Genomic DNA, 22812 nt, shown 5'->3' on the forward strand with positions numbered 1-22812 from the left:
GTACATACCCTAAAAACCAAACAAATATGTAATAAAACATTTTGCTCTTGTTGATACTAAAATGGTATAGACAGTCAACACACGAAGTGAAGTTTTCAAGAGAATGGCTGAGCCTGTATTTGGATCTGGTCGCAGTATCACTGCTGATAACTGGCTTTTTGATTTTGACCTCATCGACTATTTGAAGACAAAAATACTGTCGTACATTGGAACTCTCAACAAAGTAAGAGACACTTGCTATCAGATTTTACTGATGCAAAAGGGAAGAAGTAATACAGCCGTGTGTTTGCCTTTAATGATGGGAAGGTTTCGGTTTCCTGCACACCACGCCATAGCAAAAATGTGATTCTTGTATCTTCGCTTCGTAATGACAATGCCACTGATCACGAGTCTGGAGAGAAAAAATGAAGCCAGAGATAGTCACTTTCTACAATTCAACAAAAGGTGGCGTTGATACCGCAGATAAAATCGGTGCTACTTACAGTGTGAGCTGAAACACAACGCGCTAGTCAATGATCATTTTTTTCACAATGTTGAATGTGAGTGATACCAGCTCCCAGGTCATTTACCTTGGAAATCAACTGAAGAAAATGCATAGAAGAGTGTACCCATAATCGCTGGCACCACAACTTGTTGTTGGAGGGATACGCAGCAGAAGTATGAAGAAGATTAGAATCCACATCCGGTTTGAAAGCTGACTCAAAAGATTTATCCCCACGGAAGACAGAGAGAAATCACCACTACTCCACATCCTAAAAGACGTAGATGCACCACCTGGACTACTGAAACTGGTCACAGAAGGACTTTAAACTGTTGTTGTTGTTGTCTTCAGTCCAGAGACTGGTTTGATGCAGCTCTCCATGCTACTCTATCCTGTGCAAGCTTCCTCATCTCCCAGTACCTACTGCAACCTACATCCTTCTGAATCTGCTTAGTGTATTCATCTCTTGATCTCCCTCTATGATTTGTACCCTCAACGCTGCCCTCCAATGCTAAATTTGTGATCCCTTTATGCCTCAGAACATGTCCTACCAACCGGTCCCTTCTTCTTGTCAAGTTGTGCCACAAACTCCTCTTCTCCCCAATTCTATTCAAGACCTCCTCGTTAGTTATGTGATCTACCCATCTGATCTTCAGCATTCTTCTGTAGCACCACATTTCGAAAGCTTCTATTCTCTTCTTGTCCAAACTATTTATCGTCCACGTTTCACTTCCATACATGGCTACACTCCATACAAATACTTTCAGAAACGACTTCCTAACACTTAAATCTAGGTGAGTTCAAAATCTGTGCCTGTCAGGCTCATTACAGCCGAATCTGGGAGTTCCATAATTGCGCCTGATTAGGGTTAATCAAATGAGAGCAAGCACATAACTCAGTTACGGCTCGCGTGTTTATTGTCATGGGTGTCTTATCAAGTGCTCAAAACGTTGACACTGAGCACTGCTGCACGTTATAAAATGATTCTGGAGAAACAATACCGCATGTTGAATTTCACCTGGAGTCAGCAGCAGCGCAGGATGGTGCTGTAAGAGATTTCATGCATTTGGGAGTCATCGGTGTTTCGTAATAGACCTCTTGTTTCAATTTTCATCACAGATAAAGTATAGAAATATTAACTTTGATGAGTGTGCAGACCATTTTGCGTTCCCTAAACGACCGTTCCGATGCTCTCCAAATGTTTTCTTAAGAGGGTTTGTCATTAGACGTTGTATGTGCGGAATGAGAGGGACATCCTTCATGTGTTGGTACCACAATGATTGACTTACGTGTGATGGAATGTCTCCCAATAACTACGGCACCGTCATATCTTAGGAACTCGAGATACTTGACAACACTTAGATTCCTATCAATAAAACATGGTCTAGTGATGCGGATGCTGAAAAACGGGTACCAAACGTTGACAGATCAAGAGCGTTGTTTTTATACACGTCTTTTTTGAGTCAGCGCGAATTTTCAACCGACGATTAGTGTATATTGCGAAGATTGACTTGCACATCGTTTGTGAACTATGCTCTTCGTTAAAAAGAGATGCCGCACTACTTCGTATTTTTTGTAGATAATGTTCCGAAAACTGTGACCAGTTTTGGAAGACATTACCACGAAACTGTAGATGCAACGAAATGTGAAGAGAATGAAACGCTATATAATGTTTGGCTGATCCGTCTCGTACATCCGAGATGGCTCTTAGTGACATTTGCATTGTGTGTTACGTCTGCTAAAAATGTTAGTTTCATTTCTTTCATGAGTTGTCCTTCTTTCTGCTTAGCTTAATTTATTCTCCACCTTTCCAGTTTCTAGAACATTTTTATAATGTTTGTAAAGACAGATCGTGAGTAAGTTGGTGTCATAATTCGGCGACTATATACGACAAAAATGACTTGCTAACGTACGGAAATTCACCATATTTTCCGCTATAACTCGTCGAAAACGGCACTTCAACATATTTATTCTTCTGGATGTATTTGGGTGGCCTGTCTTAGCTGTCTCATCCTGTGTATCTGACAATTTTTCTGAAGAATTGTCTAGGTCAAATAGGACCATTATCTGTGGGTAAACACGGGGGCGTTTTGAAAAGTAATGACTCTGAACTTTTTATGTGAAAACTCTTAGAGCTTTTTAAATAAAACTAAAGTTAAACATTTTTATTCTTCAAGTCTACATATTCGCAGCCCACTGCCAATAGACAACGCTGAATTGAAGCGTGTAAGACAATTTCAGACCACTTACGATTGTTACATTATCTCCAATTATCCGGCGCCTAGGACTTAGTCATTGATTATCCTCTACATTACTCGACCACTGTATTATTACACTTGCAAGTGAAAGGACTTCGGTCGGTTCATCATGATATTTTAGGAGAACGCTCTGGAACACTTGATAGTATATGCAGAGCTTCTCGAAATCTTTCACAGTGCCATGCGTTTTCCGTGTTCAGCATTGTACTTGTTCAACGTTACCGCTCGTTTCCGATAACGGCCACACGAGGTCACGTGCAATAATAATGTGGTCTGGTAGAATACTCTCGACTTGCCCTCACCCGATTTTTGTCTGTTTTCATAACTTAAAAAACATCGTCGAGAACTTCGATTTGATAGTGATGAAACGGTGCAAGAAGAGGTGAGGATGTGGTTCCTACAGCGAAGTTATACATTCTACAGTGACGGTATCAACGAACTGGTATCTCGTTGGGAGAAATGCGTTCGTCGCCAGGGTCACTATGTTGAGAAATAAATATGTAGACCTAAAGAAAAGATGTAGAATGGTAATAACGTTTCTTTTATTTAAAAAGCTTTAAGAGTTTTCATATAAAAAATTCAGAGGCATTACTTATCAGCGCGCTGTCGACCATTTCTGAGCAGCGTAGTATTAAACCAGGCAAGTTATGTATTTCCAAGTGGAAGTTTGTGAGAGGAGTAAATACACAAATAAACGAACAAAGAGTCCAATATGTTTTAAATTTCCTCTTCATATCGTTTCTCAAACATTTGCTTGTCTTGCACGTCCTGCTCACTTCGCGTGTTTGTTCCTGCTGTTTCTGCGCTTATCGATGTTTATGTGTTTTCCCTGGCAATATAGCAATCGCCTACCGTATTATTTCTCCTTATTTTGTTGGCAGACATGTTGTTTCATCTCACCAGAGTTTGCAATGTTGCCAACCCTTCCGCGTCATTTTAAATCGTTTTTATTAACCTGCTACCTAAATATTGGTGTCTGGTGTATTAATCACAGTCACCCTCACTCAGGCTTCATCCCTATCCCTCCACTTCTTTTTGTGTGCACATGTGTAGCGTGAATACCTATATGATTATCACACACGCATGTGTGTTTGGGGGGGGGGGGGGGGGGAGGGGGTTTCTCTCTTTGCTGACCACAGCAGTATACTCGTATTATGAACGTGTTTCGAGGTCAGCGTTAGATCGTATTTCAGTCAATATGCTATGTGGTCATAGGTCGTTATTTCAAACAAGGCTGGATGTATGACATTTAAAGACCCTTAAACAGGTATTTGCTGTTGATACGAATAAGTACAATGAGTAGAGTTTCCGGGTGCCGTTATTCTACTCCGAATGAGAATACTGGGACTGGAATACTAACGGAGGTCAATGCCACGAGGGACACGATTATCGAAAAAAAATATTAGTACCGTACTCGCAGTAGTACGCCAGAAAAGTATGGTAATCATAAATGTATCGAAATAAAGTGTCAACATCTCTTTTTGATAAAATAATTGCACTAGATGCTCTCTATCGTCTCCAATTTCTCCATCTCCGTTTCTAAAATCCGTCGATAATAGAAATATAGCCGATTTTCACACGTTTTAAATATAAGAATACAAGCGTTAAATCAAACAATGTTTTTATTTTTTTCGCAAATTGCAATTCTTAAAAATCTGGTATTTGAAATATTAAACTACAAAGCAAATTACGAGAGAAACAGCTAGATAATACCTAAAAGCAAAACATCAAATCTTAAGTAAACTTCTTCCTCCGTACTTTCTCTCAAAAAGAATAATTTATCCTGTCGTTTCGCTAATGATCTGTTATATGACATCCGCGACGTCCTGCATGCCTTTGGGAATAAACAGTCTATGAGCACAGACATCACTTTAATCATCCTGTACTCATTGGCTGGTTTATGCAACTGGAAGTTTAAAATTCTAATGTCTTCCTATTGCTCTAAGGAATTAGCCCACAGTTGTGGCACTGGTGTTGCCAAATAAAGGCTAACTGCATCGTTTTGATCAGCCTGAGCAGGCTCGAAAGAGGCGACTGCTCCATACTTTTCCTTTTTTTTTTACCTTTTAATGTCTCACGATGACTCCAAATCTCATACACCGTTTGTCGGTAAGTAAATAATTGTACCTTGCTGTTGCGACGGGGTGTTTTCTTAAATAATTTTTCATGTTTGAAGTATTTCCCGAAGAATTCAAATTTTTTAAACGGATTTTGCACTTCACATCATTATTATCCAGATCATCAGTTAATAAACAAAAGATTTTTCATGGAAAACATTTACGTCTGTGCACGAACATGCTCACTCTCTGATGAAATTGTAGAAGACTTCTAGAAAGAATTATACAAAACGACAAGTTGATAACGGGCATTTTAATGCCAAAATAGAAACAGAATAAAAAAAATAGTTCTTCCACGGAAAACTTTGGAAATCATATTCCGTATGACATGGCCGGGATTTGTTGGGAGAACAATACATTTGTCTTTAACTACAATGATTAGCCAGAACATTATAACCACCTACCTAATAGCCGGTACGTCTCCCTCTCGCACGTATAACAGCAGCAATGGGTCGTGAGATGGAACCAATGAGGGCTTGGTAGGTCGCTGGAGCGAAAGGGCTCCACATCTGTACGCACAAGTCACCTATTTCCCGTAAAATCTGGGGAGGGGGCGATGAAGTCTGACGCCCCATTCAAGCACATCCTAGATGTCTTCGATCGGGTTCAGATGTTCAGATCTGGCGAGTTGGGAGGGCCAGCACGTCAGCTGGAACTCGTCACTGTGTTCCTTCAACCACTCCATCACACTCCTGGTCTTGTGACATAGCGCATTATTTTGTTGAGAGATACCACTGTCTTCGGGAAACACGATCGTCATGAAGATGTGTACGTAATCTGGAACCAGTGTACGATATTCCTTGGCCGCCATGGTGCCTTGCACTAGCTCCACTGCACCCGTGGATGCCCACGTGAATGTTCGGCAGAGCATAATGGAGACGCCACCAACCTGTCTATGTCCCGCAGTACAGGTGCTGAGGAGCTGTTCTCCTGAAAGTCGACGGATTGGCGCCCTCCCTTCGGCATGATGAAGAAGGCATCGTGATTTATCAGACCATGCAACGTTCTGCCACTAAGCCAACGTCCCGTGCATATGGTCACATGCCCATCTCAGTTGTAGGTGGTGATTAACATTGATACATGCAAGGGTCGTCGGTTGCAGAGGCCCATCGTTAGGAGCGTTCGGTGCATTATGTGTTCAGACACACTTGTTCTCTGCCCATCTTTAAAGTCTGGTGCTAGTTCCGCCAAAGCCGGCCGAAGTGGCCGTGCGGTTAAAGGCGCTGCAGTCTGGAACCGCAAGACCAATACGGTCGCAGGTTCGAATCCTGCCTCGGGCATGGATGTTTGTGATGTCCTTAGGTTAGTTAGGTTTAACTAGTTCTAAGTTCTAGTGGACTAATAACCTCAGCAGTTGAGTCCCATAGTGCTCAGAGCCATTTTTTTTTAGTTCCGCCAAAGTTCGCCGCCTGCTCAAAAATGGTTCTGAGCACCATGGGACTCAACATCTTAGGTCATCAGTCCCCTAGAACTTAGAACTACTTAAACCTAACTAACCTAAGGACATCACACACATCCATGCCCGAGGCAGGATTCGAACCTGCGACCGTAGCGGTCGCGCGGTTCCAGACTAAAGCGCCTAGAACCGTTCGGCCACTCGCCGCCTGTCCTATTGTACGAGTATGTCCGTCCTATGATGTTTGACATCTGTGATGAGGGGTGGCCGCCCAATCCCATGTCGTCTGGACGTGGTTTCTCCTTGAGTTCGCCACATGTCGGAGACACTCACCACAGTTTTGGCTCTGAGCACTATGGGACTTAACTGCTAAGGTCATCAGTCCCCTAGAACTTAGAACTACTTAAACCTAACTAACCTAAGGACATCACACTCATCCATGCCCGAGACAGGATTCGAAGCTGGGACCGTAGCGGTCGCGCGGCTCCAGACTGTAGCGCCTAGAACCGCTCGGCCACTCCGGCCAGCCCACCACAGTTTTCCTCTAACACCCGACAAGACGTGCAGTTTCCGAAATTCTCGTGCCGAGCCTCTTGGCCATCACAATCTGCCCTCTGTCGAACTCAGATACATTGCGCGCTTTCCCCATTCTACACAGGGACAGCACGCTCGCTGATACTACACACGCCAGTCATTCCTCGCCAGATGATGCTACTGTCTCCTGGACGGGTCTATACCGATAGTAGATCGGTAGTCATCATGTTCTGGCTGAACAGCGTATACCCTCAGTAGAAGCTAAATAGAGACAGGAAATGGCAGTTAAAACGTAAACTCCGTCCACAGGCACGCCGGGCCCATCGGTACTGACTGAAAGCCGTCTCACTCTCCGCCAGTGATGGCATTGGATCCGATACGAAGGATGTAGGGTCAGCACACCGCTCTCTCGCCCGTTGTCTCTTTTTGCAACTTGAAGCTCGGTCAAGTAGCTCCTCAGCTATCATTACAAGGCTGAATACACGGTGTTACAGTCCTCCCACCAAGGAAAAATCCCAGGCAGTACCGGGGACCGAACCCGGGTCCTCTGCAAGGCAGTCAGCCGCAGCGCAGACCACTCAGCTCAGGAGGCGGAAAAAAAAGCTTACTCGTTCGGCTGCGGACTCCTTGTACTAGTTACCATCGTGCGACATATATAAGCATGCTTAGAATACTCAAAGTCGATTTTCTCGTAAACGGTTGAGAGTTGCGTCTCCCTGTTTGTTATCAAACAATAAGCAAATTGTTATACCGGATGCTATGGTTATAAGCCATTATGGAGATTGCAGTGATCAAAATCTACTAATAAGGGAACCGAACGAACTTCCGCTCACGGATTTGACTAATACTGACAGGGTATGTAGGGCACAACTAGGACTTCAACATATGCAAACAGTAAGATGCAACTCTCATCGTTTTCGAGAAAATCGAGTTCGAAAATTTTAATTGTGTTTACATGCTTTGTATGGTCGCTATTAATCAAGGAGTTTTCAGCAGAGCGAGTAATCGCTTACATTTGTAATCCTGAGATCTCTGTATACAATCTTACCGCCCGTACGTCTTTTTTCCGTTACACCTGATTCTAAAAACAGATTTATTATGCATGAAATGTATTCGCAGTTGCGAACAGGGGCAACCATCAGCTGTATAATGGAATGACGACAACGAAAATTTGCGCTGGATCGGGACTCGAACACGGATATCCCGCTTTACGCGAGCGGTCGTCTTGACCGTTTTTTTCCTACTTTAAGCGGCAGAAAAATAAAAAATATCGCAGCAATTAATGAAATTCGAATCTTTTTTGATTTAATTAACTTTTTGTCCCAAGCGGTCGCATACTTTTTTTTTTTGTTTACGAGAAAGAATGTTTGAAGGAAAGGATACAACAGCTTCATTACCAAAATAACAAACAATGAAGATCAAATAGGACGCCCTCCAGGGAGAAACTAATGACCTGCAATTAGCATCAATAACAAACAAAACGTAAATGGGATCGAAATCGCACTCCTGACGAAACAAACAAAACATCACCCTCGCCCCGCCAACTTGTGGGTAGATGCACTCGGAATCCCAAATCTATCAGACATGTTCTGCGTACGTCTTCGCGAAGAATATTCCATTTTGCCTGTACACTCGTCCGAGTCCTGGTGTTACACACTCTCATTGAAATCACATTCTCGTAGTCGGGGCACCCCAGCTGCAGGGGCGTCAAATAAGGCGCTACCGAAGAAGTTAGCATAATATTCACGGATCTCGGACTATGCGTGAGAAAGTGAGAAAGATAAAGTGTTTTTTCAGGAATGTCCAAAAATTAGGAACACTCTCATCTGCTTCATGGAGCAAGCAAGAGATCCACAGATCTTTTATCCAGTTCACCGCGTTGGTTTTCGTACGTGGGAAATAAGTCTCATCTGGGAACAGAACTATCCTCGGTGCAAACTCGTGGAGAGCTGTACGTAGAAGAAAGGCAAGCATTTTCTGAATCAGCTCCCACAACTCCGAAGAAGATCCACACATCAGTCGGTGTTCATCACTGTCAAGCACATGTAGTGAAGGCCGAACTTTTGCATGTGCAGGGGTTTCCCAGTGTGTCTGTTACAAAACAAACTTGGCTTACGTTTGTCTTCAGTTCTCAGTGATAAAGCAACTTCGTCGCTTACGACGTCTATCTGTTATTGGAAAACTCGAATTTCTCGGAAACGGTTGAGAGTTGCGTCTTGCAGTTTACAGATGCTGAGGTCCTAGTCGTGTACTGCACACCCCATCAATATGAATCAAACCGTTGAAGGAAAGTTCGTATGGTCCCCTTGTTAGCTCCAAAGTGAAGAGAAACACAAAACTAGAAAGAAATGAACTCACGTGGCAGGAAATCATTAGGTTAATTGTTACAAGGGTATGTAGGTATACCAGATAAAATTAGGTAACGGATTAAACAAGTAGAAAATGTAGAGGAGTATGTAGGTGTACCAGATAAAATTAGATAACGGGTTCAACAAGTAGAAAATGTAGAAGTGGAACAATTGATTTATTCAGACGGAATGTGTGTTGAGCCAGTAGTGTGCAACTCAGTAGATATTTACTTTCTTGTACTTAGCTGTTAATTAGTCACACTTTACAAAAGACAGACCCATGGAGGAGATCGGAAAAAAGCTAGATAGTGCAAGTGTGCTCTGATCACCCTCTACTTTGCTTGAAATAATATCCGCAAATCTTCACTCCATTTTTAGTCAGGTGTATAATAGTGATTCCAATCATAATAGTGTTTCCAATTATCGCCCAGTCTCGGGTTTCACATAGCTTCATCTAATGATATACTTGATATTTATTAAAAGAAATAGCTCATTTCTCTAAGTAATCAAATGCTGTGGTATATAAAGCCATTGTGTCTTCCTCAAGTTTCTAAATCAGATTAATCATTTCTTGGTTAGGGCGTCCATTCTTTAATTTCGTCAGTTTCATTGTGATTTGCTTGCCAATAAAACTGGTAGTCTTCCTTTGATTCAGACGTATTTGAGTGTCTATTAATATATTTCTTACTTTAATTATCGAGACTCCAGGCTTTTTATATTTTCTTCAAACAGAATCAAGTTTGACTGCAGAAACATGAAGTAAATTTCACTGCTCCTACTACTGAAAAAATCTGAAATTATTTCAGGTGCCCTGTCTTCGGCGTCAAATAATAGTTTGGACTCCAGAGTTTAAGAATTCTCTCAACTGTAGACATGAACGACAGCCATCTTGTTTTTGAGTGAGATAGAAGAGTCTTATGGTTGGCATCAACGATAAGCAGAACTCTGTCAGCTTCTCTGTCCTTACCGCGTATAATGAAAAATAATTAAATATTTAATGACGATTATTTCAGTGTCGACAGTCAAGTCTGCAGCAGCGCTTGATATACTGTTGTGGAGAGTATGGGCAGGGCATTCAATTCCTTCTACATTTTTCGCTAGTTCTTCTTCAGTTTGGTGAAATACATTCCGCTGGTAGCGTTGATGAATTCCTCCAAAGTAGGTATTGGTACTATCTCCACAAAAAGGGATTAATTAATCTAATGGAATTTGCACTTGTCTTAAAGTTTCTTTTCAAAACTTCACTTCCTTACTGTGCGAATCAAACTTCAACAGCTTCTGTTGGACTCCGTCTGTTTCAGTAAAGTATTGAACAACTAGAGGAAACATCTTTTCAGCCCTGTGATTCGGATGCGTCGGAGCCTATGCAGTAAAATGAAACTTTTTGCAATTGTGTTATACATTCGGACACGGAGTGTGATGCGAGAATATTTTTAACAACAGCTAAAGGATTGATGATGCTTGACAACATTATAAGCTGTTGTTAGTTCTGCAGCACCAACGAGCAACTCTTCCTGGATATCTTCTTTAATCATGAATGTAGAAATAGGCTTTGATGTGGACGTTACCGCGAATCTGTTTGCGTTCTTCTTCACAGAAATGTTCGCCCCCGGTATCTGAGTGGCTAGCGCGACAGAATGTCAATCCTAAGGGTCCGGGTTCGATTGCCAGCTGGATCGGAGATTTCCTCCGCTCAGGGACTGGGTGTTGTGTTGTCCTAATCATCACCATTTCATCCCCATCGACGCGCAAGTCGCCGAAGTGGCGTCAAATCAGAAGACTTACACCCAGCAAACGGGCTGCCCGGCGGGAGGCCCTAGTCACACGACATTTACATTTTATTTCCTAGAAATGTGATGCCTCACATCTGCCTTACCTTCGTGAGTTACTGAGATGAAACAGCTACAAATCTCACACGACGATTCCTGATCCTTACGTCCTTTCTTGACAAAAGACCACTCTTTTGTGTAATCATTGGAAAAGTGACACTTTATCTTGCCATCCGTAGGCATTTTTTAAGGTATGATGAGTTTATTAGACGGTAAACTGTCGACAATAACAATTTATCATGGGCGTACACGTCACTGTATACTTCATGCCCTCTATACCCATAGTGCAAACTTCAAAAATTACTACTTACTGTATTATGTTTAGAAAGAATCGTCTTATCAGATCGCTACCCAAATGGAAACTGTGCGATTCTTCCGTGCGGTACTACTTAAATAGATCCAGCCCTGTACTACTGGAGAAACCCGTATTTTCTCGAATTATGGCGTTAGCTCTAGTAGGTGCTTGCATGGTCGATGCAGGATGCTCTACATGCAGCCCCATCTATGAGATGATCTTGTCAACATAAACTTGTTGACGTGTATAAAACTAAATGAGGCTAGATTTACATGTGGCGCTAACAGATCGCGTTACTTCAGTACTTTCACCATGCTCGTAAGAGTATTTTGCAAAATCGAGACAAAATTGAGTCTTGTCGTGATGTCGGGACAAGAAGGACCATAACGGTGACGGTCCCGCTATATCGGGACGGATGAAAACCCTACATAGGTGTCCTCTAGACTTTAGAGTGTTCTGCGCTGCGGGTGTTGGTGGTAGGATGTTAGGGTATTTCACACTATTATGAAAATATTTTAAGAGAAACAATGGTAACTGGATTAACAAAACGAATGAGCCCCAACTGCATTATTGCCAGTAAACAACACAACAATACTCAGCAAATACGTCGGTGGAGTTTTACGTTCACCTTCTACAGAACAGCGAAAATAAACTCAAGATTAACGATGTTTAACTTTTTTCCCCCAGGAGAAACTAGTTTATTATTTTATTGCAGCAAAGGCTGAAGCAGTAGCAGAAACGTGTTGGATTGCATAGCAGGTGATTAATGCGGACTGCGTGGATAACCATGGTAATCAAAATCTGGCTGGCTGCTTTGTGCCGCTCTGGCGCCTGAGAAGTTACGAACGCTGCGAGTTCTCGTGCCCAACGCTAGGTGGCAGGGCATTCGCTTCACCATCGCAAAGACGTAAAATATTAACGGACAATGGACGTGACTTTTCGTTGAAGTTACGAGTTATTTTCACTCATTTCTTCCCTTCCAACACTTTTTTTTATTCGTTATAAGCTTGTCTTATAGTAAATGATGTACGACTTCTTCAGAAGTTTACTTTCTTGAACTGCCGTTACTTCGAAATTTCCAGTTCTGTTTTTTGTCATTATACGGGTGCTTTGATACGAATTTTCTATAAAATGTCGAGTATTGTACAGTACATTCGGATTCCTACACCTTTTTTCCCTCCTCCAGTGTGCCCCAAGGCTCCGTCCTCTGTCCCCATCTGTACCTTTTATTTATATAGGCGGACAAGCCGCCGCCGTCACTCCCCGTCCACCTTCTCCAGGTTGCCGATGACACCGCCTTCCTTGCCCTTGCCCCCACCCTGCAGCGCTACCAACACCTTCTCCAATCCCATCTTGACCGGTTCTCCGCTTGGTGCAACCAGTGGTTGCTCAAGGTCAATCCCTCCAAAACCCAGGCGAGTATTGTAGGCAAAACTACCCCTTCCTTCCGCCTCCTTGATTTCTATCTCACCATCTATGGCCGTCTTATCGCCCTCACCCCCACCCTTAAGTACCTTGGCGTCACCCTCGACCGTCGCCTCTGCTGGACCCCCCATCTCCGGACAATCCAAGCCAAGGCACGCTCCCGACTCCGTCTCCTCAAGTTCCTTTCCGGCCGTACGTGGGGTCTGGACCCCTCCACCATACTCCACACCTCATCCGCCCTATCCTTTGTTACGCCCATCCGGCCTGGATCTCCACCCTCCCTACCTTTTATAAATCCCTACAAATCCTTGAACGCCATGCTCTCCGCCTCGCCTATCGCACCTGTCTCCCCTTCCGTCCCCCACGCCAAGTGGACATTAGCGCGCCGGAGATCACCGCCATCAGTGTCTCGTGTTTAGTGTTCAGTGTTCACCGTCGCACTCCTTCGTTCACCTGTGCCATCGCCATCTTCAGTGTTCGTGCGTCGTGTCAACAGTTTGTAGTGTGGTCTATCGTCGAGTGTGAACGGCTCTGCATTCGTCTTTATGTGTCTACTGTTTTATCACCCACCGTTATGTCACTTATGTGTATTCTTTCTGTTGTTTATTGATCTATTCTATGGCTGAAGAGCGGCGCAACATGCTGCTGACAGCCTGCCTGTTTGTATGGGTTTGAAAATAACAATAAAGAAAAAAAAACGGTCCATTAACAATAATTGTGTTCATAGTGTTTTGTCTCAAAGGTTCCGTAAGACTTCCAGTGAATTGCTTTGTAGTATGCACTTGTTAAATTAATATCATTCTCGTTCTGTTCTGCCGCGTATGTAGCAACTGACCTGAACCTTCACCAGAGAACGCACATTTTAACCATTCATTGGTGGACTGCGGAGTGTCACGAACCGCCACATCTCGTAAAAATCTGGGACAGACGCGTTTGTAACGGCTGGTCGAATGTAATGCAAAGACTCGAGTTATAATACGATGGAGGAACATATAACATCAAATCTTTCTACATATGAAGGAAAATTAGAGATGGAAGTTTGTGAAGTTGATGTAAGAGTGCAGAATTTTAACGGTAAGGAGGGAACTTGTTTCCGGCTGGTTTCAAAGTTTCTAGGAAGTATAGGAGACTGGTTGGTATTCGCCATTCAGGTTACATGTTGCGAAATGTAACACTATAACACGAGCCAACATAGAATAAATGCATCAGATACTGGCACAAAATTGATGACTTTCTCTATAGAAGGCAATACGGACAGAAACTGCTGGAGATGTAACTGACATTCACCGGTGAATAGGTGACTAATCAGAAGATAATTGGCCCCAAGTTCCTTCCCACCCACTAATTAGACTTTTATAAAAATCGTCAGGAATTGCAGCCAAAGACTTTCGGTGTAAGTGGTCACGCTTTTTCCGGCAAAAGCCTTGTCAAAGAGGTCGGAGGAGCGAATAGAGTTTGTAGCACCCTCTTGCCTTTGGTGCGGCAAGCTGCCCCTAAACACGGAAGAATCAGCACTGATCGACGACATCAGGATGCGAAAGGTAATTAAAGATACATGCCGTGTTCCCACAGCAAAAATGTCATGTAATAAAAAAAGTGTCATACTGATCTCTTCACACGATTCAGGATTTGTCCCACATTAGGACTGAGAGAAACTGGGAGGGCGAGGGAGGAGTGACAATCGTGAGAAAAAGACTGGAAACTGCAGAAACAGTAACATTCTACGAGTCTTAGCGTGGAACGTTAGAAGTTCGAATGTGGTAGAGAAGCTAGAAAATCGGAGAAGGGAAATAGAAAATGTCAGTACATTTGTAGTAATAGGTAAAATAGAATGGATAGAAGATAATGGTGAGACGAATATAGAGTGAGTTAATATAAACAGTTCAGCGACAGGATTGTTCTCATCAGAACCGAAAGGAAACCTTGGCCGCCCCATAGCGCGTGTATACATGCCAACGTCACAAGCAGAAGATGAAGATGAGAGCATGGAACTGGCAACTCAGTATATAAATGGAAATGAAAATGTAATAATAATGGTGGATTGGAACTTTGCAGCAGGAAAAAGGAGAGAAGGCTCTGTCCATCAATTACTGGCTTTCAGTCTATGCGTAGCCTCCGTCGTGTCAACACTGTAGCAGAGGCAGTACTCTGGCTGACTACTAGTGTTTCTGTTTTTGTTGTTTAATGGTGCGTCACTAGAGGAACACAGTAAACTTCGTCACTACAAATTTACGAAAGAAATCGTGAGAATTATGATGGGATTTTAGTTCTTGGGGTTATTCATGTCATGGTAGAAGAGAGAGGACAGAAGCTCAACGAACTTGTGCAGATCAATGTGTTATCAATAACGGGTAACCCCGTGAGGGCGGGTCGTGTGTCGTGCTTGGGTAGATCAGTCGGTAGAGCACTTGCCCGCGAAAGGCAAAGGTCTCAAGTTCGAGTCTCGGTCCGGCACATGGTTTTAATCTACCAGCAAGTTTCACATCAGGTCACACTCCGCTGCAGAGTGAATATCTCATTCTGGATCGTATTGAATACTTTGAATGTTTGTTATTCATATCAGACAATGCAAGTCTAGAAGATGTCAGTAGAGGAACGGGTGTAGATAAAGTCAGTGAAATTGCAGAGAAGCATTCGAGTACAATCCCAAATAAGTGACTAGTTATGAAAGCGGATGCGAGAAAGGTATCTACCCATACTGTGTTAAAAAAGGCATTGAGAACTGTCGAGGCAGGGAATTGCGTCGTTGTCAGGCCGTCCATAGTTGTGAAGCTGTTTCCGGTGCACTTACTGACCTCTTGATTGTGTCCCATAAATGTTCGATGGAATTCATGTTGGGCGATCTAGGTGGTCAAATCATTCGCTCGGATTGTTCAGAACGGTATTCAAAGCAATCGCGAAAATTGTGACATGGCGCACTGTCATCCATAAGAATTCCATCGTTGTTTGGATACATAAAGTCCATGAATGGCTGTAGATAGTATCCACGTAGCCGAACATAACCATTTCAGGTCAGTGATCGGTTCAGTTTGACCAGAGGACCCAGTCCATTCCATGCAAACACAACCCACATGTCGGGGAATGAAGACTCCTACGCCATCTGTTGGTGTTCTATTGGGTCTGAACATTGTGCTGCCCTCTGCAGCGGATATATTTCAACTGTAACTGTAAAATGGGCGTGTGAGAATAAAGGTGTGTGTGAGCAGAAGTTTTATTGTGTCCTTGATTTCACTAGTGTGTAGCAACATTTTGGTGCCGAAACCCGGGAGAACATGAAGAGTGCTACTACACATTAAAGAGGACTCGGCGCCGGCGGAGAAGGTTTTGAGCGACTTCAATCTCAAAATCCGGTCACGTCACGCCACGTTTAGCTCACACAGGTAAGTTGCGGCATTGCTCTGAAACTCTAGCAAAGGACAGTGCGGGGCGATTGATTTATATGCGATGTTACTTGGTGCATGTTTGTTGGTGGCAGAGCAATAGAGGGCAGTTGGCGTATTATTTGCAAAGCACAAAGGGGACTTGCTAAAGTATTGGTAGACTGCAGCGCTATCTGTTAGCAACAACGACCACTACTAAAGGTCGTGGAAGTTGAAAACTGCACGGTCGCGTCATCTGTTGAGAACTACAAACATCACTAGGAGGCTGCTAACGGTTCACACCCCAGGACAGCGCCATCCCTTAGCGATAGCATCCAACTGACGGGGGTTTCGTGTCCTTGAACGCACTCTCGCGACAGAAAGCAAAACCACCAACTCACCATGGCAGAAGCAGTTGCTACGAACTTGGGGAGACTGCGATTGAATGCGACGCGTTTCGTCAGCCAAATAAACGCCTTCGATGTTTCTACAGCTGCAGAAGAAGTAGAACACTTTCAGGAACGCCTACAGGAAACATTAGAAGAGTTGACCCGACTCAACGATACAATACAGGACTTGCTGGATGGCTCTGAATACGAAGCCGACACGGAAGCTTGTGAGGAATATACTGAAAAATGCAAACGGGCCCTCCAAAAGGCGAAAGGCCTTCTAGGAGGAGTGCGCTCAGGGGACAGGAATGCGACGTCAGCGGCTCAACAACACGCCTGTATGGACATAAAATTGCTTACTATCAAACTGCACCCATTTTCAGGGGACATAGAAGCTTGGCCTCGATTTTGGGAGCAGTTCACAGCCTCCATAGACGAGAATCCGATGTTGTCAACAATGAGCAAGCATGTATTCCTCCGTGGTTACCTTGATGGGGAACCAAGGACTTGGTCGATGGCATTGCTGTTACAGCTGATACATATGAGCAGACTAAGCAAATTTTGAAATCCAAATATGGGGATAACAACAGAATTATCCGAAGTCACCTGGATTTCTTGGAGAATCTTAACACTTCGACTTCAGGCAGTCCAGAGGCTCTCAATTCCACCTACATTGAGTGCCATAAACGCATCCAAGCACTACGAGCACTAGGAGAAAATGTGGACTCTTATGGGAGAGTGCTTACACCCAAACTTCTTCGAGCCTTTCCTGAAGAAATTTGCAAAAATTGGCTTGTTGAGGCCCGAAGGCAAAAGATTGATGAAGGGAACCTCACCCACCTTATGGAGTTCTTAAATGAAGAGGTGCAAAGAGCTGTCAACACACGCAAAATTCGTGGAGATACTGTACCACACGAAAATTACGTAGCAACAGCATCTGCCTTCCATGTAAAGGTTAAAACAAAGAAGGACAAGAAGAAAAAACAGAATTCAGAGCCCTTCTGTGTGTATTGCGACGAAAGAGGGCACTGGGGCCAAGACTGCCAAAAGATTGCAAGCTTGCAGGCAAGAATCGACGCCCTCAAGACAATGAATCGTTGCTTTCTATGCCTGAGACGTGGCCACAACAGAAATCAGTGTTTCAAACGGGGAAAGGCGTCCTGTGCGAAATGTAAGGGGGAGCATCACATTTCAATCTGTAGTAGCCATACCACAACAGGAAATAAAATTGAAACTATGACTTCTAACTTCACATTCCTGCAGGCTGCTCGTGTGAGTATCACAGGACCCACTGGTAAGAGCAAACAGACACGTGCCATCCTGGACACAGGGAGTCAATCGAGTTTCATTCACCATTCACTGATCGAATCTCTCCAACGAAGTGTCATTGGAAGCACTACTCTCGAGATAACTACTTTCGAATCCAGTTACAGTTCATCACTCTCAAGGAAGAAGATGCAGTTTAATATGATGGGGTGCTCCACTAACTCCCATGTATCAGTAACAGCCTTTGAAAGCACAAATAATTTTTCACAGCAACCAACAGTGCCACAAGATGTAGGAGATATGGCCTTGAGGGGTGGTACACCACTCGCAGATCCTAAAGGAGACACTGAAGATCTACCTATTGAGATCCTGATTGGAGCTGATTATTACTGGAGAATCGTGACTTTGGAACAACCAATCAAGTTATCACCATCATTGGTTCTTCTCTCAACAATTTTTGGATATGTTCTCAGTGGAAACAGATGTAGCACCACCGTCAACAGAGCAACTGTCAGCTTCATTCAGGGCAGCTGCAGTGATATATCTGATGAGTCAGTGCGCCGATTTTGGGACCTGGAGACAATCGGGATAACAGAACATCAAGAGCGAGCATTAAAACCCATGGACCACCCTATTTATCAGGAATTCCGAGAGTCATACTGTGTGGAATATGGCCGCAGAGTTGTATCTCTGCCTCGAAAGAAGGATGTCTCTCTCTCTCCTGCAACTGCACAACTGCTGAAGCGCGTCTTCGCTCCTTACAAAACAAGCTGCGAGGGAATGAAGAGCTGAAGGTCATTTACCACGTGACCATGTCGAAATATATTGAGAAGAACCAGGCGGAAGTAGCACCTGAGGACTGTACTGCTTGAAACATATTCTACCTGCCACACCACATTGTGAAGAAATGCATCAGTGGTAGTGTGAAGTACAGAATAGTCTTCGATGCATCCTCACATGAGCCAGAGTCTCTATCGCTGAATGATGCCCTTGAAAAGGGACCAAATTTACTTCCAGATATTCTAGCAATCTTACTACGATTCCGCACACTTCCGGTGGGATTAGTGTGTGATGTGGACCATGCTTTCGTGCAGTTAACGTTGAAAGAAGAAGACAAAGACCTCACGAGGTTCCTTTGGTATCGTGTTGAGCAAGCTGGAAGTGGTGCCTACATGACCACTAATGACGTGATTGCATATCTCTTCAAACGTTTGCCATTTGCACTTGCACCAAGCCCATTCCTGTTGTCAGCTGCTATAAGGGAGCTAGTAGCACTAAATAGTGAAAAATATCCACAATCTTCAGGACTTGTAAACAAGTCAGTATTCATGGACGATTTTGTAGCGAGTGTTAGAGACAGCGACATTGCTGCAACTGTTTACCATGAACTGACAGAACTTTTCCAGCAGATAAGTCTTCCATTGTCCAAATGGGCGACTAATTCGAATGATCTGAAGGCAATATGGAATGTCAAAGACCTTGAAACAAAGACCACAACCCAAGTTTTAGGAATTAATTGGAACACAGAAAATGGCTCTATCTGCAGTGACTACGAGAAGATAGCTAAAAATCTAATGGACAAACTGGTTACCAAGAGAAATGTTCTTCGAGCAGCTGCTCAGTTTTATGACCCCCTGGGTGTGTTCACTCCTGTTGGGATCGTTTCAAAGATAATTTTCCAAGACACGTGGCTGAGGGGTCTTACATGGAAGGAAGTTCTGCCCACAGATCTTGCATGCCGTTGGCACTTATGGGTCTCAAAGCTTCATCACTTGTCATCACTACATATTCCTAGATGGATAGGGACGCTGGGCACAGGTGGCTCTGCGGAGGTGCATGTGCTCTGTGATGCACCTGAAAGAGCATACGGCGCTGTTTTGTATATAAGGACATCTACTGAAACTGGATACACTGTGCACCTTGTCTGTAGCAAGAACAGACTGGCCCCTATCAAGAAGGTAACTCTATCCAGGTTGGAGTTACTTGCTGCTTTGGTCGGATCACGATTCCTTCATTACTTTTGCCAGGAAACAGGGTTTGATGCTAACAGAGCTACCTTGTGGAGCGACTCGACAGTCACTCTGGAATGGGTACGGAGTGATCCAAACATATGCAAAACATTTATCTGTAATCGCGTGACAGAGATATTGACATACACCACACCCAGCCAATGGAGGCATTGTCCGGGAAGCCAAAATCCTGCAGATCATCTCACGTGGGGACTAGAAGCAAATCTACTAGCCACTCTTAATATCTGGTGGGGTGGTCCACCATGGCTTTCAGAAGACATGCAGTTCTGGCCACTGGAATTCTCAGCCTCACCTCCATCAATGCCAGAAGCCAAAACGAGAGCAAACGTCACTCTGATCACCATCACTGAACCACTACTGGACATTGCAAGGTTTAGTTCATATTGGCGAGTACTGCATATAACTGCCTTTGTATATCAATTTATCAGCACAACAAGAAACAAAAATAGAATCTCCGGCAGTTTTAGTGCTTTCGAATTACAAAATGCCCGCACCTACTGGATCAGAAGAGTTCAAGACGAACTATTCACTAGTGAACTGTCTGCATTGCGTAAGGGAGAACAATTGCCCAAGGAATCAAAGATTGCTCGATACAATCCCTTTATATCGGATGGCATCCTTCGTCTTGGTGGTAGGCTGCAATGTGCTGCACTGTCACACTCAGATAAGCATCCAGTTATATTCGACGGACGTCACCATTTCACTAAGCTTCTCATGAGACACACACATGTAAGACTGCATCATCTCGGTGTGCGGATTGTGTTAGGGGAACTGCGAGAAGAATTTTCGATTCTGCGAGGACGACAAGCTGTTAGGAGAGTTCTTCACTCTTGCGTACCATGCAAGATAATACACAGTCGCCGGTATGAAGAGATGGAGGCCCCACTACCACTGGACAGAGTTCAGCCTTCAAGACCATTTGCAGTAACAGGCATCGATTTTGCTGGACCATTATATGTCAAATCTGGACATCAAACAAAAACGTCCTACATGGTTCTATTCACATGTGCAACAACACGGGCCATTCATATTGACCTTGCAACTGACATGTCCACTGACAGATTTTTGATGGCCTTGCAACGCTTTGCAGGACGTAGGAGGCTACCAGTCATTGTCTACTCAGACAATGCTACAACATTCCATGCAGCTAACTCAGAACTGGCAGAGCTTTTCAAAACCATACAGCATACTGACGTACAGCTCTACTGTGCCCACCATGGAATCACTTGGAAATTCATACCACTACTTGCGGCTTGGTGGGGAGGCTGGTGAGAACGCATGATAGGTTCAGTCAAATGCTGCCTGAGGAAAGTTCTTGGTCGGTCCCAGGTGGATGAAGAGAGCTTAAACACCACCTTGATCAGCATAGAGGCCGCAATAAACTCACGACCTATCACTCAAGGAGAGAGCGACACTGCATTGACGCCAGCCCACTTTCTAAATGGTGGGAAATCAGTAACAATTCCATGTGGGTCAGAGCCAGCAACTAGAAAGGACCTCGCCAAGGAGTTCTGACTCAGGCAAAAGGTGAATGACGACATCTGGCGCAGGTGAAAGACAGAATACCTCCTGCTACTAAGACAATATCATGAGGTGATGGGATACCCTTCGCAAAGGAAACCGAGAATTGGAGAGGTTGTTCTGCTCCAAGAAGACAGCAAACCACAGCACTTGTGGAAGAGGGCTGTGGTACAAGAAGTGCGGCATGGCAGAGACAGTAAAATACAGTGCATTATCCTCCGCCAGGCAGATGATATGAAGATCTGTCGACCGGTCCAGCTGGTCATCCCTCTCGAGATGGACCAGGGTGGGGAGGATGTCGGGGAATGAAGACTCCTACGCCATCTGTTGGTGTTCTATTGGGTCTGTACATTGTGCTGCCCTCTGCAGCGGATATATTTCAACTGTAACTGTAAAATGGACGTGTGAGAATAAATGTGTGTGTGAGCAGAAGTTTTACTGTGTCCTTGATTTCACTAGTGTGTAGCAACACCACACGATTATGGAGCCACTAGCAACTCCCACAGTGCCTTGTTGACATCCTGGGTCTATGGCTTCGTGGTGTGTGCGCCACACTTGAGCCCCACTAGGAGCTCTTACCAACTGAAATCGGGACTCATCTCACGAGATCATGGTTTTCCAGTCGTCTACCGTCCAACTGGTATGGTCACGAGCCCAGTAGAGGCACTGCAGGCCACGTCGTGCTGTTAGCAAAGGCACTCGCGTCTGTCGTCTGCTGCTATAGCCCATTAACGTCAAATGTAGTTGCACTGTTCTAACGTATACGTGCGTCGAACGTCCCACATTGATTTCTGACATTATTTCACGCAGTGTTACTTGTCTGTTCGCACTGGCCACTCTACGCAAACACCACCGCTTTCGGTCGTAACGTGAAGGCCGTTGGCCACTGCATTGTCAGTAACGAAAGGTAATCCCTGAAATCTGATGTTCCCGGCACACTCTTGACACTGTGGATCTTGGTATATTGAATTCCCTAACGATATCCGAAACTGAATGTCCCATGCGTCTAACTCGAACCCACCATTCGGCGAACAATGTCTGTTAATTCCCGTCGTACGTCCATAAACACTTTAGAAACATTTTCACTTGAATCACCTGTGTCCAAATGACAGCTCAGTAATGCATTGCACTTTTATGCCTTGTGTGTGCGACATTACCGCCATCTGTACATGTACATGACTTCTGTCGCCTCAGCGTGTATTAAAATTGCCGCCGAAGACAGTATGGTGAAACTGGCTTCAGAACTGAAAATTTTTTATTTTCACCGTATCTTAAAAAAAAAAAAATCGAGAGATAGATATGTAAAAATCTATCGGGTGGGGAACTGTACAACTCCCCTTGGTAGTTAAGAGGTTTGCTATACAAAGGAAGCAACTACTTGCGTAGTAGACTACTTGTGGAGTGCGCTTGTTTTTTTAGGTTAGGCGGTAGTTTGAGGTACTGTAATGAACACTCGCCGGACGACACGCAGGGAGCGAAACCGGGCCGAGTTTCTCTGCTTCGTCTGTCAAAATTTTATCAGTAAATTATCGAAGTATTCGTAACAAAGTCCCCGAGTTTACTG

The sequence above is a fragment of the Schistocerca serialis genome, chromosome 1, assembly GCF_023864345.2.
Source record: "Schistocerca serialis cubense isolate TAMUIC-IGC-003099 chromosome 1, iqSchSeri2.2, whole genome shotgun sequence".
In the NCBI taxonomy this organism is placed as follows: domain Eukaryota; kingdom Metazoa; phylum Arthropoda; class Insecta; order Orthoptera; family Acrididae; genus Schistocerca; species Schistocerca serialis.